Raw genomic sequence first — 15,444 nt, 5'->3', positions numbered from 1 at the left:
TCTGGGGAGAGTAGAAGCAGAGTAGTTGAGATGACATTTCTGAAGGGGGCGGGGGCCGGGTGTTGGTGTGTTCCGATTTGATCTGAGCGATAGGGTTGTATACATTTGGCACAGAACGAATGAAAACAGACTGAAACAGGGAGGGGCTACCTGAACTTGTCCAATAAGAAACGCTAATTTTCCTTTTGTGTAGAAAAATGTTTTGCTACGTTGTGTCTCCAAATGAAAAGTTAGAGCAGGGGAGTGGGCGCACCCCCACCACACTGAAATGCGTCTTTAGCTGCCATTTAAAGTCACCAGCACACGACAGGAATGTCGGGCCCCTGCGCACAGAGATTATGTACTAGACGTGTGTACTTTATTTTTAAAACATGGGGTGGGTCAAACGCTGGCTCGCTGGCTGACGGGAATGAAGAATGAGCGTGCTGTGTGCACAGTCGCAAGTTTCACATCCCCTTTCCCGACCTTGCCCGCTCTGGCTCTCCAAGACGGTTCCATCCAGGAGTCCAGTGCCGTGACCAGGACTCGTCTAGTGATTCCATGGGATTATTAATGGGGTTTTAATTTGAGGGAAATACAAAGGTGTATATTTTCCTGAAGGATTATATCAAGCATAGGTGAGTTTGGTGGATAGGGGAAAAGTTTCATGAAAATTCACACTGGTGAAATGTCTCCATTCTTTAAAACAAATTATGGGGAAATATGGTTACAGATGTTAGTGAGAATCTGCGTTTTTAAATTTATTTATTGACATAGCGGTGGAATATTAATGAGAATATTTTCTAAAAGTAGACACCAGTGGCTCATTTTGTTTTACCACCTGTTGTTCCTCAATGCAATTTTTTTTGAAGGACTTTAATTTCCTTTCAAATACCGCGATGGATAAACTGTCGTAGCCTACATAACCTTGTATTTCTCGTTACTTATTCTGACACAAGCGTATACTAGTATCACTTCTAACTTTGAAAGGCCTTCCTTGAAAGACCTTCATTCGGTAGGCTAGGCTACTCGTTAGTTAAGCGGGTGTAAGGTGAACTTTGAGTGCGCTCGCTATGGGGGGCTATGACGGTCTCGATGCAGACTGGTCGTGTCGCTCGCAGATCATTATTCTCTGTAGTGTTATCGGATACATACATTTGAGAGAGAGATTAATACAATATTATCTTAAAAGTTGTTGTCTGCTGGGCAGGAGGATATACTTCACTATTTAATCCTCTTCATCAATCCCCCATGGTACTTAATTGAACATGAGGCCACAGAGAGCGCTCTCCACTTCAAAACATGTCCTTGGCACATAGCCTAAAATAATAGAATATAATGCAATTTGGTTGCAGCAAAATGCACACAGACTGGGCATGTTGTTATCCTCTCTCCACTAGGTGGATTGCACTGTTATATCATCATATTGCTTACATTCTGCACTCTACATGAGTGGGAGATTATATTGGGGGAAAACTTTTCATATCAAGTTAACCTAATAGGGAAGGTCCAGTGCACTCAGTCCCTCTCTCCATCTCTCTCCCTTCTCTCTCCTCAACCTTTCACAGTCAACTCTCTCTCGTCTCAACCTTTCACAGTCAACTCTCTCTCCTCAACCTTTCACAGTCAACTCTCTCTCTTCTCAACCTTTCACAGTCAACTCTCTCTCTTCTCAACCTTTCACAGTCAACTCTCTCTTCTCAACCTTTCACAGTCAACTCTCTCTCCTCAACCTTTCACAGTCAACTCTCTCTCTTCTCAACCTTTCACAGTCAACTCTCTCTTCAACCTTTCACTGTTCTCTCTCTCTCTCTCTCTCTCTCTCTCTCTCTCTCTCTCTCTCTCTCTCTCTTCTCTCTCTCTCTCTCTCTCTCTCTCTCTCTCTCTCTCTCTCTCTCTCTCTCTCTCTCTCTCAAACAAACACAAAGCAGAGTCACTACAGCTTCCTGATATCAGTGAATGAAAACAGCTGTGTGGTGTGACAGCCTTTGGTTTCGAATAATAGTGACTTTAGATGAACAGCTTACAGAGTTAAATGAGAAATGTGAGCATGCCATGGAGCCTTTCCAGCAGTCTGGAATGTGTCCCAAATTGCACCCTATTCCTTATTAAGTGCACTACTTTTGACCATAGGGTTTTGGTCAGAATTAGTGCACTATAGGACATTGGGTGCCATTTAGGATGCAACTTCCTGTAAACAGACTCCAGGAATAGCTTACTATCGATCCCCTTTCTCCCTTTCCTCTTCAATATAACCTCTATGAAGATCAAACTCCTCCATTATGGCGCTCCAAACCAGGTTTAGGATTACCAATGTAGTAGGCTACACATTGTGTGTGTAATATGTGATACTGTCATGTTTATGTCCCATAGATGAAGGTTAAATGCAATATTATTATTAAGGTCATTCTATTATAGTTCTATTCGGGACCGTTCTAAATGGGGGGTCTTAGTCCAAAATAGGGGAGGGTTGTCAAACTTTTGTTGTTGCTTTGTGTGTTTTTTTTTATTGGGCACAGGGCAGGATATACATGAATAATATTTGCCATTTTGCAAGTTTGGACACACCTACTCATTTAAGGGTTTTTCTTTATTTGTACTATTTTCTACATTCTAGAATAATAATGAAGACATCAACAATAGGAAATTACATATATGGAATCATGCAGTAAACAAAAAAAGTGTTAAACAAATCACAATATATTTTATATTTGAATGCTTTTCTTAACCAGCTTCACCTTGGAATGCTTTTCCAATAGTCTTGAAGAAGTTCCCACATATGCTGAGCACTTGTTGGATGCTTTTCCTTCACGCTGCAGTTCAACTCATCCCAAACCATCTCATTTGGGTTGAGGTCGGGTGATTGTGGAAGCCAGGTCATCTGATGCAGCACTCCATCACTCTCCTTCTTGGTCAAATAATCCTTACACAGTCTGGAGGTGTGTTGTGTCATTGTCCTGTTGAAAAATAAATGATAGTCCCACTCGGCGCAAACCAGATGGGATTATGTATCGCTGCAGAATGCTGTGGTAGCCATGCTGGTTAAGTGTGTTTTGAATTAGAAATTAATCAATGATAATGTCACCAGCAAAGCACCCCCACACCATAACACCTCCTCCTCCATGCTTCACGTTGGGAACCACACATGTGGAGATCATCCGTTCACCTACTCTGCGTCAAACAAAGACACGCAGTTGAAACCAAAAATCTCAAATTTGGACTCATCAGACAAAAGGACAGATTTCCACTGGTCTAATGTCCATTGCTCGTGTTTCTTGGCCCAAGCAAATCTCTTTTTCTTATTGGTGTCCTTTAGTAGTGGTTTCTTTGCAGCAAATCAACAGTGAAGGCCTGATTCATACAGTCTCATCTGAACAGTGGATGTTGAGATGTGTCTGTTGAACTCTGTAAAAAATGTATTTGGGCTGTAATTTCTGAGGCTGGTAACTCTAATGAACTTATCCTCTGCAGTACTGGTAACTCTGGGTCTTTCCTGTGGCCATCCTCATGAGAGCCAGTTTCATCATAGCGCTTGATGGTTTTTGCGACTGCACATGAATAAATGTTCAAAGTTCTTGAAATTTTCCAGATTGACTGACCTTCATGTCTTAAAGTAATGATGGACTGTTGTTTCTCTTTGCTTATTTGACCTGTTCTTGCCATAATATGGACTTGGTCTTTTACCAAATAGGGCTATCTTCTGTATACCACCCCTACCTTGTCACAACAAAACTGATTGGCTCAAACACATTAAGAAGGAAAGAAATTCCACAAATGTACTTTTAACAAGGCACACCCATTAATTGAAATGCATTCCAGGTGACTACCTCACGAAGCTGGTTGAGAGAATGCCAAGAGTGTGCAAAGCTGTCATGAAGGCAAAGGGTGGCTACCTTGAAGAATTTAAAATATAAAATAGATTTTGATTTGTTTCACACTTTTTTGGTTACTACATGATTCCATATGTGCTATTTCGTAGATTTGATCTCTTCCCAATTATTCTACAATGTAGAAAATAGTCAAAGTAATGAAAAACCCTTGAATGAGCAGGTGTGTCCAAATTTTTGACTGGTACTCTATATAATGTCTTCCATATAGCCACATTTCCTTAACTGCTTGCAGGCTCCTCCCCTATCAAGGTGTTTTGTTACTTCCCTTATGCACTACGCTTTTCCACCCGCTTACTATACCACAGGTCAATATAGTCTACCAGTCAACTGTCTACCCTGCCCTCTTTCCATAGTGACAATAGTGGTCGGTGGATCGTTTGTCCAGATCTGCAATAGGTTAACTAGCAATCATACCGTACATACAATCATTCAAATCTTCACAAATGTTCAATATAAATCCACAAGATAGAGGAATGTCTGACAGGCAGTGGAGAGGCCAGGTGCATCATTACACATGACAGAACAGTTCTGACAGGCAGTGGAGAGGCCAGGTTCATCATTACACATGACAGAACAGTTCTGACAGGCAGTGGAGAGGCCAGGTTCATCATTACACATGAAAGAACAGTTCTGACAGGCAGTGGAGAGGCCAGGTGCATCATTACACATGAAAGAACAGTTCTGACAGGCAGTGGAGAGGCCAGGTGCATCATTACACATGAAAGAACAGTTCTGACAGGCAGTGGAGAGGCCAGGTGCATCATTACACATGAAAGAACAGTTCTGACAGGCAGTGGAGAGGCCAGGTGCATCATTACACATGAAAGAACAGTTCTGACAGGCAGTGGAGAGGCCAGGTGCATCATTACACATGAAAGAACAGTTCTGACAGGCAGTGGAGAGGCCAGGTGCATCATTACACATTAAAGAACAGTTCTGACAGGCAGTGGAGAGGCCAGGTGCATCATTACACATGAAAGAACAGTTCTGACAGGCAGTGGAGAGGCCAGGTGCATCATTACACATTAAAGAACAGTTCTGACAGGCAGTGGAGAGGCCAGGTGCATCATTACACATGAAAGAACAGTTCTGACAGGCAGTGGAGAGGCCAGGTGCATCATTACACATGAAAGAACAGTTCTGACAGGCAGTGGAGAGGCCAGGTGCATCATTACATGTGAAAGAACAGTTCTGACAGGCATTGGAGAGGCCAGGTGCATCATTACACATGAAAGAACAGTTCTGACAGGCATTGGAGAGGCCAGGTGCATCATTACACATGAAAGAACAGTTCTGACAGGCATTGGAGAGGCCAGGTGCATCATTACACATTAAAGAACAGTTCTGACAGGCAGTGGAGAGGCCAGGTGCATCATTACACATGAAAGAACAGTTCTGACAGGCAGTGGAGAGGCCAGGTGCATCATTACACATGACAGAACAGTTCTGACAGGCAGTGGAGAGGCCAGGTGCATCATTACACATGAAAGAACAGTTCTGACAGGCATTGGAGAGGCCAGGTGCATCATTACACATGAAAGAACAGTTCTGACAGGCATTGGAGAGGCCAGGTGCATCATTACACATGACAGAACAGTTCTGACAGGCAGTGGAGAGGCCAGGTGCATCATTACACATGACAGAACAGTTCTGACAGGCAGTGGAGAGGCCAGGTGCATCATTACACATGACAGAACAGTTCTGACAGGCAGTGGAGAGGCCAGGTGCATCATTACACATGAAAGAACAGTTCTGACAGGCAGTGGAGAGGCCAGGTGCATCATTACACATGAAAGAACAGTTCTGACAGGCAGTGGAGAGGCCAGGTGCATCATTACACATGACAGAACAGTTCTGACAGGCAGTGGAGAGGCCAGGTGCATCATTACACATTAAAGAACAGTTCTGACAGGCAGTGGAGAGGCCAGGTGCATCATTACACATGAAAGAACAGTTCTGACAGGCACTGGAGAGGCCAGGTTCATCATTACACATGACAGAACAGTTCTGACAGGCAGTGGAGAGGCCAGGTGCATCATTACACATGAAAGAACAGTTCTGACAGGCAGTGGAGAGGCCAGGTGCATCATTACACATGAAAGAACAGTTCTGACAGGCATTGGAGAGGCCAGGTGCATCATTACACGTGAAAGAACAGTTCTGACAGGCATTGGAGAGGCCAGGTGCATCATTACACGTGAAAGAACAGTTCTGACAGGCACTGGAGAGGCCAGGTGCATCATTACACATGACAGAACAGTTCTGACAGGCAGTGGAGAGGCCAGGTGCATCATTACACATGACAGAACAGTTCTGACAGGCAGTGGAGAGGCCAGGTGCATCATTACACATGACAGAACAGTTCTGACAGGCAGTGGAGAGGCCAGGTGCATCATTACACATGACAGAACAGTTCTGACAGGCAGTGGAGAGGCCAGGTGCATCATTACTCATGAAAGAACAGTTCTGACAGGCAGTGGAGAGGCCAGGTGCATCATTACACGTGAAAGAACAGTGCAGACATGCAGCTCAATGAGCTTCCCTATTGGTTTTGTTTAGAGACAATACAATGATCCTACCTAGACTAGTTTACGACACCACAATTCAATTCATAATTACATTATTGTTTCAAGTAAGTACAATTGCGTAAACTTCTGAATAATGACACAAAAGCCCTGTTATTTGAAAGTTGAATTCCATTCATTCCATTTGGATTAGTTGTGGGTGTACTCTGGACAGATTACAGAAAGGCACAGTAGCAGGCCAGCCTGGCTGTAGTTTTGCTTCTGATACTGATGCGCTGTCTGTTGATCATCATTCTCCCAAGTCGTCCTATATAGTGTGGCCACATAGGCCTGAGCTTCCAGCAGGCCCAGTTATTCAGGAAAGCTTAACACACATTTGGCCTCCTTTCCGATCAGAGCGACCATTCCTCGACCTAGAACCTAATGCTTCAATATAGCCTAAATATTTGTCCTTTAAGTTTTAAAATGTATTACCTTTTATGTGTGGCATAAACACATCTAGTCATAATGTTTTAATCTGATTAGGCTCCTTCAATAGTCTCCTGTAGGCTGCTGCTGACCCGCTCCACTCTGACCCGCTGCTGCTGAACCGCTCCACTCTGACCCGCTGCTGCTGAACCGCTCCACTCTGACCCGCTGCTGCTGACCCACTCCACTCTGACCCGCTCCTCTGACCCGCTGCTGCTGACCCACTCCACTCTGACCCGCTCCACTCTAACCCGCTGCTGCTGACCCACTCCACTCTGACCCGCTGCTGCTGACCCACTCCACTCTGACCCGCTGCTGCTGACCCGCTCCACTCTGACCCGCTGCTGCTGACCCACTCCACTCTGACCCGCTCCACTTTGACCCGCTGCTGCTGAACCGCTCCACTCTGACCCGCTCCACTCTGACCCGCTCCACTCTGACTCGCTGCTGCTGACCCGCTCCACTCTGACCCGCTGCTGCTGAACCGCTCCACTCTGACCCGCTGCTGCTGACCCGCTCCACTCTGACCCGCTGCTGTTGACCCGCTCCACTCTGACCCGCTCCACTCTGACCCGCTGCTGCTGAACCGCTCCACTCTGACCCGCTCCACTCTGACCCGATGCTGCTGAACCGCTCCACTCTGACCCGCTCCACTTTGACCCGCTGCTGCTGACCCGCTCCACTCTGACCCGCTCCACTCTGACCCGCTCCAATCTGACCCGCTCCACTCTGACCCGCTCCACTCTGACCCGCTGCTGCTGACCCGCTGCACTCTGACCCGCTGCACTCTGACCCGCTGCACTCTGACCCGCTCCACTCTGACCCGCTGCTGCTGACCCACTCCACTCTGACCCGCTGCTGCTGACCCACTCCACTCTGACCCGCTGCTGCTGACCCATCCACTCTGACCAGCTCCACTCTGACCCGCTGCTGCTGACCCGCTCCACTATGACCCTCTCCACTCTGACCCGCTGCTACTGAACCGCTCCACTCTGACCCGCTCCACTCTGACCCGCTGCAGCTGACCCGCTCCACTCTGACCCGCTCCACTCTGACCCGCTGCTGCTGACCCACTCCACTCTGACCCGCTGCTGCTGACCCGCTCCACTCTGACCCTCTCCACTCTGACCCGCTCCACTCTGACCCGCTGCTGCTGAACCGCTCCACTCTGACCCTCTCCACTCTGACCCGCTCCACTCTGACCCGCTGCTGCTGAACCACTCCACTCTGACCCGCTCCACTCTGACCCGCTGCTGCTGAACCACTCCACTCTGACCCGCTCCACTCTGACCCGCTGCTGCTGACCCGCTCCACTCTGACCCGCTGCTGCTGACCCGCTCCACTCTAATATACAGTAATTCCAGCATTCAAACTACGCAACTGCCATTCGATGAATGGAAAGAGACATCTGTTACAAAACACTCAAGTTTAATGACATTTGGATATTGTCAAACCAATCCTTCACTACTAAATAGGGAGAGATCTATTTTCTGTTCGTCGAGATTGACATACAAACTTGGTCCCAAAACTTTGGGAAAGGTGGCGATTTTTGGACCTGCCTCCATTCCCAATGGTCTGTCATAGATCATCTATAGATTACTTGAGCTGTTTGAAAAGAAGGACGATACATTCTGTTCTATCAGAAATACTATGCCACTTCGTCTTTCTGTTCATAGATTTCACTGACTTGTAGTAGTGTAAATTTATATATATATATACGTACTGTAAGGATACAGTGTAGTGTTGTCTCTGTCTGTGTAGTAGGTCCAGTTGTGTGGTACAGTAGGTCCAGTTGTTTGGTAAGTCTAGTTGTGTGGTACAGTAGGTCCAGTTGTTTGGTAAGTCTAGTTGTGTGGTACAGTAGGTCCAGTTGTTTGGTAAGTCTAGTTGTGTGGTACAGTAGGTCCAGTTGTGTAGTAGGTCCAGTTGTTTGGTAAGTCTAGTTGTTTGGTAAGTCTAGTTGTGTGGTACAGTAGGTCCAGTTGTTTGGTAGGTCCAGTTGTTTGGTAAGTCTAATTGTGTGGTACGGTAGGTCCAGTTGTGTGGTACAATAGGTCCAGTTGTTTGGTAGGTCCAGTTGTTTGGTAAGTCTAGTTGTGTGGTACGGTAGGTCCAGTTGTTTGGTAAGTCTAGTTGTGTGGTACAATAGGTCCAGTTGTTTGGTAAGTCTAGTTGTGTGGTACAGTAGGTCCAGTTGTGTGGTAGGTCCAGTTGTGTAGTAGGTCCAGTTGTGTGGTAGGTCCAGTTGTGTAGTAGGTCCAGTTGTGTGGTAGGTCCAGTTGTGTGGTAGGTCCCGTTGTGTGGTAGGTCCAGTTGTGTGGTAGGTCCAGTTGTGTAGTAGGTCCAGTTGTGTAGTAGGTCCAGTTGTGTAGTAGGTCCAGTTGTGTGGTAGGTCCAGTTGTGTAGTAGGTCCAGTTGTGTAGTAGGTCCAGTTGTGTGGTAGGTCCAGTTGTGTAGTAGGTCCAGTTGTGTGGTAGGTCCAGTAGGTCCAGTTGTGTGGTAGGTCCAGTTGTGTGGTAGGTCCAGTTGTGTGGTAGGTCCAGTTGTGTGGTAGGTCCAGTTGTGTGGTAGGTCCAGTTGTGTAGTAGGTCCAGTTGTGTGGTAGGTCTAGTTGTGTGGTACAGTAGGTCCAGTTGTTTGGTAGGTCCAGTTGTGTGGTACAGTAGGTCCAGTTGTGTGGTAGGTCTAGTTGTGTGGTACAGTAGGTCCAGTTGTGTGGTACAGTAGGTCCAGTTGTGTGGGACAGTAGGTCCAGTTGTGTGGTAGGTCCAGTTGTGTGGTAGGTCCAGTTGTGTGGTACAGTAGGTCCAGTTGTGTGGTAGGTCCAGTTGTGTGGTAGGTCCAGTTGTGTATTAGGTCCAGTTGTGTGGTAGGTCTAGTTGTGTGGTACAGTAGGTCCAGTTGTTTGGTAAGTCTAGTTGTGTGGTACAGTAGGTCCAGTTGTTTGGTAGGTCCAGTTGTGTGGTACAGTAGGTCCAGTTGTATGTTACAGTAGGTCCAGTTGTATGGTACAGTAGGTCCAGTTGTGTGGGACAGTAGGTCCAGTTGTGTGGGACAGTAGGTCCAGTTGTGTGGGACAGTAGGTCCAGTTGTGTGGTAGGTCCAGTTGTGTGGTACAGTAGGTCCAGTTGTATGTTACAGTAGGTCCAGTTGTGTAGTAGGTCCAGTTGTGTGGTAGGTCCAGTTGTTTGGTAAGTCTAGTTGTGTGGTACGGTAGGTCCAGTTGTTTGGTAAGTCTAGTTGTGTGGTACAATAGGTCCAGTTGTGTGGTAGGTCCAGTTGTGTGGTACAGTAGGTCCAGTTGTGTAGTAGGTCCAGTTGTGTGGTACAGTAGGTCCAGTTGTTTGGTAAGTCTAGTTGTGTGGTACAGTAGGTCCAGTTGTGTGGTAGGTCCAGTTGTGTAGTAGGTCCAGTTGTGTGGTAGGTCCAGTTGTGTAGTAGGTCCAGTTGTGTGGTAGGTCCAGTTGTGTGGTAGGTCCCGTTGTGTGGTAGGTCCAGTTGTGTGGTAGGTCCAGTTGTGTAGTAGGTCCAGTTGTGTGGTAGGTCCAGTTGTGTGGTAGGTCCAGTTGTGTGGTAGGTCCAGTTGTGTGGTAGGTCCAGTTGTGTAGTAGGTCCAGTTGTGTAGTAGGTCCAGTTGTGTAGTAGGTCCAGTTGTGTGGTAGGTCCAGTTGTGTAGTAGGTCCAGTTGTGTGGTAGGTCCAGTAGGTCCAGTTGTGTGGTAGGTCCAGTTGTGTGGTAGGTCCAGTTGTGTGGTAGGTCCAGTTGTGTGGTAGGTCTAGTTGTGTGGTACAGTAGGTCCAGTTGTGTGGTAGGTCCAGTTGTGTAGTAGGTCCAGTTGTGTGGTAGGTCTAGTTGTGTGGTACAGTAGGTCCAGTTGTTTGGTAGGTCCAGTTGTGTGGTACAGTAGGTCCAGTTGTGTGGTAGGTCTAGTTGTGTGGTACAGTAGGTCCAGTTGTGTGGTACAGTAGGTCCAGTTGTGTGGGACAGTAGGTCCAGTTGTATGGTACAGTAGGTCCAGTTGTGTGGTACAGTAGGTCCAGTTGTGTGGGACAGTAGGTCCAGTTGTGTGGTAGGTCCAGTTGTGTGGTAGGTCCAGTTGTGTGGTACAGTAGGTCCAGTTGTGTGGTAGGTCCAGTTGTGTGGTAGGTCCAGTTGTGTATTAGGTCCAGTTGTGTGGTAGGTCTAGTTGTGTGGTACAGTAGGTCCAGTTGTTTGGTAAGTCTAGTTGTGTGGTACAGTAGGTCCAGTTGTTTGGTAGGTCCAGTTGTGTGGTACAGTAGGTCCAGTTGTATGTTACAGTAGGTCCAGTTGTATGGTACAGTAGGTCCAGTTGTGTGGTACAGTAGGTCCAGTTGTGTGGGACAGTAGGTCCAGTTGTGTGGGACAGTAGGTCCAGTTGTGTGGTAGGTCCAGTTGTGTGGTAGGTCCAGTTGTGTGGTACAGTAGGTCCAGTTGTATGTTACAGTAGGTCCAGTTGTGTAGTAGGTCCAGTTGTGTGGTAGGTCCAGTTGTATGGTAGGTCCAGTTGTATGGTAGGTCCAGTTGTATGGTAGGTCCAATTGTATGGTAGGTCCAATTGTGTACTAGGTCCAGTCGGCAGTAGAGGACAATCTATAGTTAATGACAGTCAATCAAATTAGGGATGAGCTCTTAGATCTCAGACTGTCCCCTGAGTTTAGGGAAGAAAGCATTTAGAAGGCACATAATGGTCTGTCATGTCTGGTTTTTTATCCCTCTCTTTGATATGGCTTTTTCTTTACTCGCCATGCAGTTTCCCTGACACAGGTTGAGCCTATGTGAATTCTCATGCCTTTTAGTCCAGGACTAGGCTTAATCTGTGTCTGGGGAACATGGTCCAATATGTTGGTCTCTACCAGATTTACACCATGCCAAGATGTCACAGACCTCATTCCAGCTGTTACCGATACACTTACACACACTGTGTGGGTCGTGAGTCTTCCTAACCACACCCATCTGCCAGCTCTCATTTCTCCCTCTCCACTTTCCATACCCCTTAGAAAATACAACCACTCCTCCTCCTTCCTAGACAGTTACTGTGTTTACTCCGGGAAATCATGTCATTTTCATTGCAGCAGATATAGTTATGTAGACATTATAACCTCTGTCTGTCTGTGACATTATCTAGAACATTCTGTTCAGACATTGTTAGAGGCTCTTTGGCTCGTTGTTGAGGTGTTTTGTGTTTGATGAAAGCACCTCATCAGGATTGCAAACCCATTTGTCTGAGGGTGACACTGACAGAAACACTGACAGGTGTTTTAGGAATAGTTACAGATGGAACATCGGCTGGCTGTGTTCTCAGATAGTTGCCATGGTTCCTCTGCTCAGTTGTGTTGTGTTTACCTAGAGATCTATTACCTTTTGTGTTGGCCTTCATATTTCATACAAAGGGAGGTATGATATTTTTGCTAAATGTCTTCAGATTTCCATCTGTCTGTCTTGGTATCCCTTGGCAAGGTTTGATTGAATGCGGAATGATGACATCACTGCTGAATCAGATGTGAAAGAGTAACACAAGGTAGACAGACACTCACAGTCCCTGGTTTAAATCCAGACTGTATGACAACCGGCCTTGATTGGGAGTCCCATACGGAGGCACAGAATTGGCCCAGCATCGTCCGGGTTAGGGTTTGGCCGGGGTAGGCCATCATTGTAAATAAGAATTTGTTCTTAACTGACTTGCCTAGTTAAATGAAGGTAAAATAAAAGAATAACAAATAAGCTACTGTAACTGTGGTTGTCTAGAGAGGAATGTGGCCATGGCTTCAGTCTGTCAGGTAGTCAGGTGTCTGCATTGATATTAGTCACCGCTAAGATTCTTAGAGCATGTCATGCTCCATGCTCCATGCTCCATGCTCCATGCTTCATGCTCCATGCTCCATGCTCCATGCTCCATGCTCCATGCTCCATGCTCCATGCTCCATGCTCCATGCTCCATGCTCCATGCTTCATGCTCCATGCTCCATGCTCCATGCTCCATGCTTCATGCTCCATGCTCCATGCTTCATGCTTCATGCTCCATGCCATGACGAGTTGTTAGTTTGTCTCAGAGGAAATCGATTGACGTTCTGGATATCATATCCAGTTAGGCCCTAGTCTAGTGGCTGTTAGTGTGAGTCTGTGACGTCACATAGCGTAGGGACATGCCTGCTCTGTGGGAGCTAGCCCAGGTTGTGTATTAGATGAGGAGGTTGATCCTCTGTGCTGTGGTCAGTGGGTGGAGCCAGCGTCATGTCTGATAACATCACCCTACACGGGACAGATACAGAGAGGAGGAGGAGATGGAGGGAGACCTGGGCATGTATTCACAAAGCCTTTCTGAGTAAAAGTGCTGAACTATGATGAGATCCCCCCCCCCCTGTTATTCATTGTGGTTTAAAAGGCTAAACTGATCCTAGATCAGCCTGACTGACACCACTGTATACAACTAGGGCCCCTTCTCTAAATGGAAAGGAACAGTCATTCAGACCAGAGGTTGACTGTAGAGTGTCAGGGGAGGGGATCGGTGATGTGTTTTCTCTAACTTTACATCCCACAGTGGAAACAGTACAGCTACACTCAGAAAGATTGGTTATAACTCAAGTTACTTATGCTGGGAGGGGTTTAAATCCTTGAGACACAGTTAGAGGTTTAGTATGTGTGATGTACATGTAACTAACTTTCTCCCAAATCCCCATTGACACCAGTGCATGATGATCTATGGAGAAGTTGAAGTTCCATGTGCAGAGATCTAGTCTGGACCTTCTAGTACATATCATATCACTGGGTAGCTACAGGATTCAATAAATTACATAACATTATGACTTTAGTCCTAATATCTGGTGTTTGTGCAGGATAGCAAAACACCAGACGAGGACACTCTCCCATATTCATTGAACTGTACAGACACATCCCTACACATGAAGTTAACCCAGACACACTAGCATTAAACTAGTAGAAACACACAGACCAAACACATATTAGCAGTTGAAACGTCGACTGGTCCAGCGAGAGCGGTTTGGTTTGAGTCGTTTGGTTTGAGTCGTTTGGTTTGAGTCTATCATTCATCATGTTCCCCAGTAGAGACCGAGAGGTGGGAGAGGGGTGATGAAATAGGCATGCTGCACCAAAATAGATCTTAGTGGTTAACCTTCACCCGCCATTCCACACACACACACACACACACACACACACACACACACACACACACACACACACACACACACACACACACACACACACACACACACACACACACACACACACACACACACACACACACACACACACACACACACACACACACACACACACACACACACACACACACACACACACACATTCACGCATAGACACAAACACTCCACTGTGACAGTTGGGGGACATGTCATGCTAAAACTGGAGCCTGGGGAGGGATGAGGGAGTGGAGGGGACTATTTGGGGTTCCTAAATAGCAGGAAAGGGTTGTAAAACCTAAATGGTATACGTTCCTAGGATGTACAGTACCTGTAAAAACTTTGGACACACCTTCTCATTCAAGGGTTTTTCTTTATTTGCATTATTTTCTACATTGTGGAATGATAGTGAAGTCATCAAAACTATGAAATAACACATATGGAATCATGTAGTAACCAAACAGGTGTTAAACAAATAAAAATATATTTGATATTTGAGATTCTTCAAAGTAGCCACCCTTTGCCTTGATGATGTCTTTGCACACACTTGGCATTCTCTAAACCAACTTCATGAGGAATGCTTTTCCAACAGTCTCGAAGGAGTTCCCACATGCTGAGCACTTGTTGGCTGCTTTTCCTTAATTCTGTAGTCCAACTCTTCCCAAACCATTTGGGTTGAGGTTGGTTGATTGTGGAGGCCAGGTCATCTGATACAGTACTCCATCACTCTCCTTCTTGATCAAATAGCCCTTACACAACCTGGAGGTATGTTGGGTCATTGTCCTGTTGAAAAACAAATGATAGTCCCACTAAGTGCAAACCAGATAGGATGGCGTATCGCTGCAGAATGCTGTGGTAGCCATGCTGGTTAAGTATGCTTTGAGTTCTAAGTAAATCTCTGACGGTGTCACCAGCAAAGCACCCCCACATCATAACACCTCCTCCTCCATGCTTCACGGTGGGAACCACACGTCTAGATCATCTGCTCACCTACTCTGCGTCTCACAAAGACTCGGTGGTTGGAACCAAAAATCTAAAATTTGGACTCATCAGACCAAAGGACAGATTTCCACCGGTCTAATGTCCGTTGCTCGTGTTTCTTGGCCTAAGCAAGTCAAATCAAATCAAATTTTATTTGTCACATACACATGGTTAGCAGATGTTAATGCGAGTGTAGCGAAATGCTTGTGCTTCTAGTTCCGACAATGCAGTGATAACCAACAAGTAATCTAAATAACAATTCCAAAACTACTGTCTTATACACAGTGTAAGGGGATAAGGAACATGTACATAAGGATATATGAATGAGTGATGGTACAGAGCAGCATACAGTAGATGGTATCGAGTACAGTATATACATATGAGATGAGTGTGTAGACAAAGTAAACAAAGTGGCATAGTTAAAGT

The 15,444-nt window shown here is 46.2% G+C and overlaps 1 protein-coding gene across 2 annotated transcripts in view; it reads left to right on the top strand.

Moving 5' to 3' along the window:
• Positions 1-363: 363 nt before the first annotated feature.
• Positions 364-15,444, top strand: part of LOC124046669 (spectrin beta chain, erythrocytic-like) — an 87,702-nt gene continuing 72,621 nt past the window's right edge. For both annotated transcript variants that reach the window (XM_046367310.1, XM_046367309.1), the window contains exon 1: positions 364-617. The gene's annotated coding sequence lies outside the window, so the exon portion shown is untranslated. The remainder of the gene's footprint in view (positions 618-15,444) is intronic.

Source organism: Oncorhynchus gorbuscha, linkage group LG10 (genome assembly GCF_021184085.1).
Source record: "Oncorhynchus gorbuscha isolate QuinsamMale2020 ecotype Even-year linkage group LG10, OgorEven_v1.0, whole genome shotgun sequence".
Lineage (NCBI taxonomy): Eukaryota > Metazoa > Chordata > Actinopteri > Salmoniformes > Salmonidae > Oncorhynchus > Oncorhynchus gorbuscha.
This window is presented reverse-complemented; position numbering and strand designations above follow the sequence as displayed.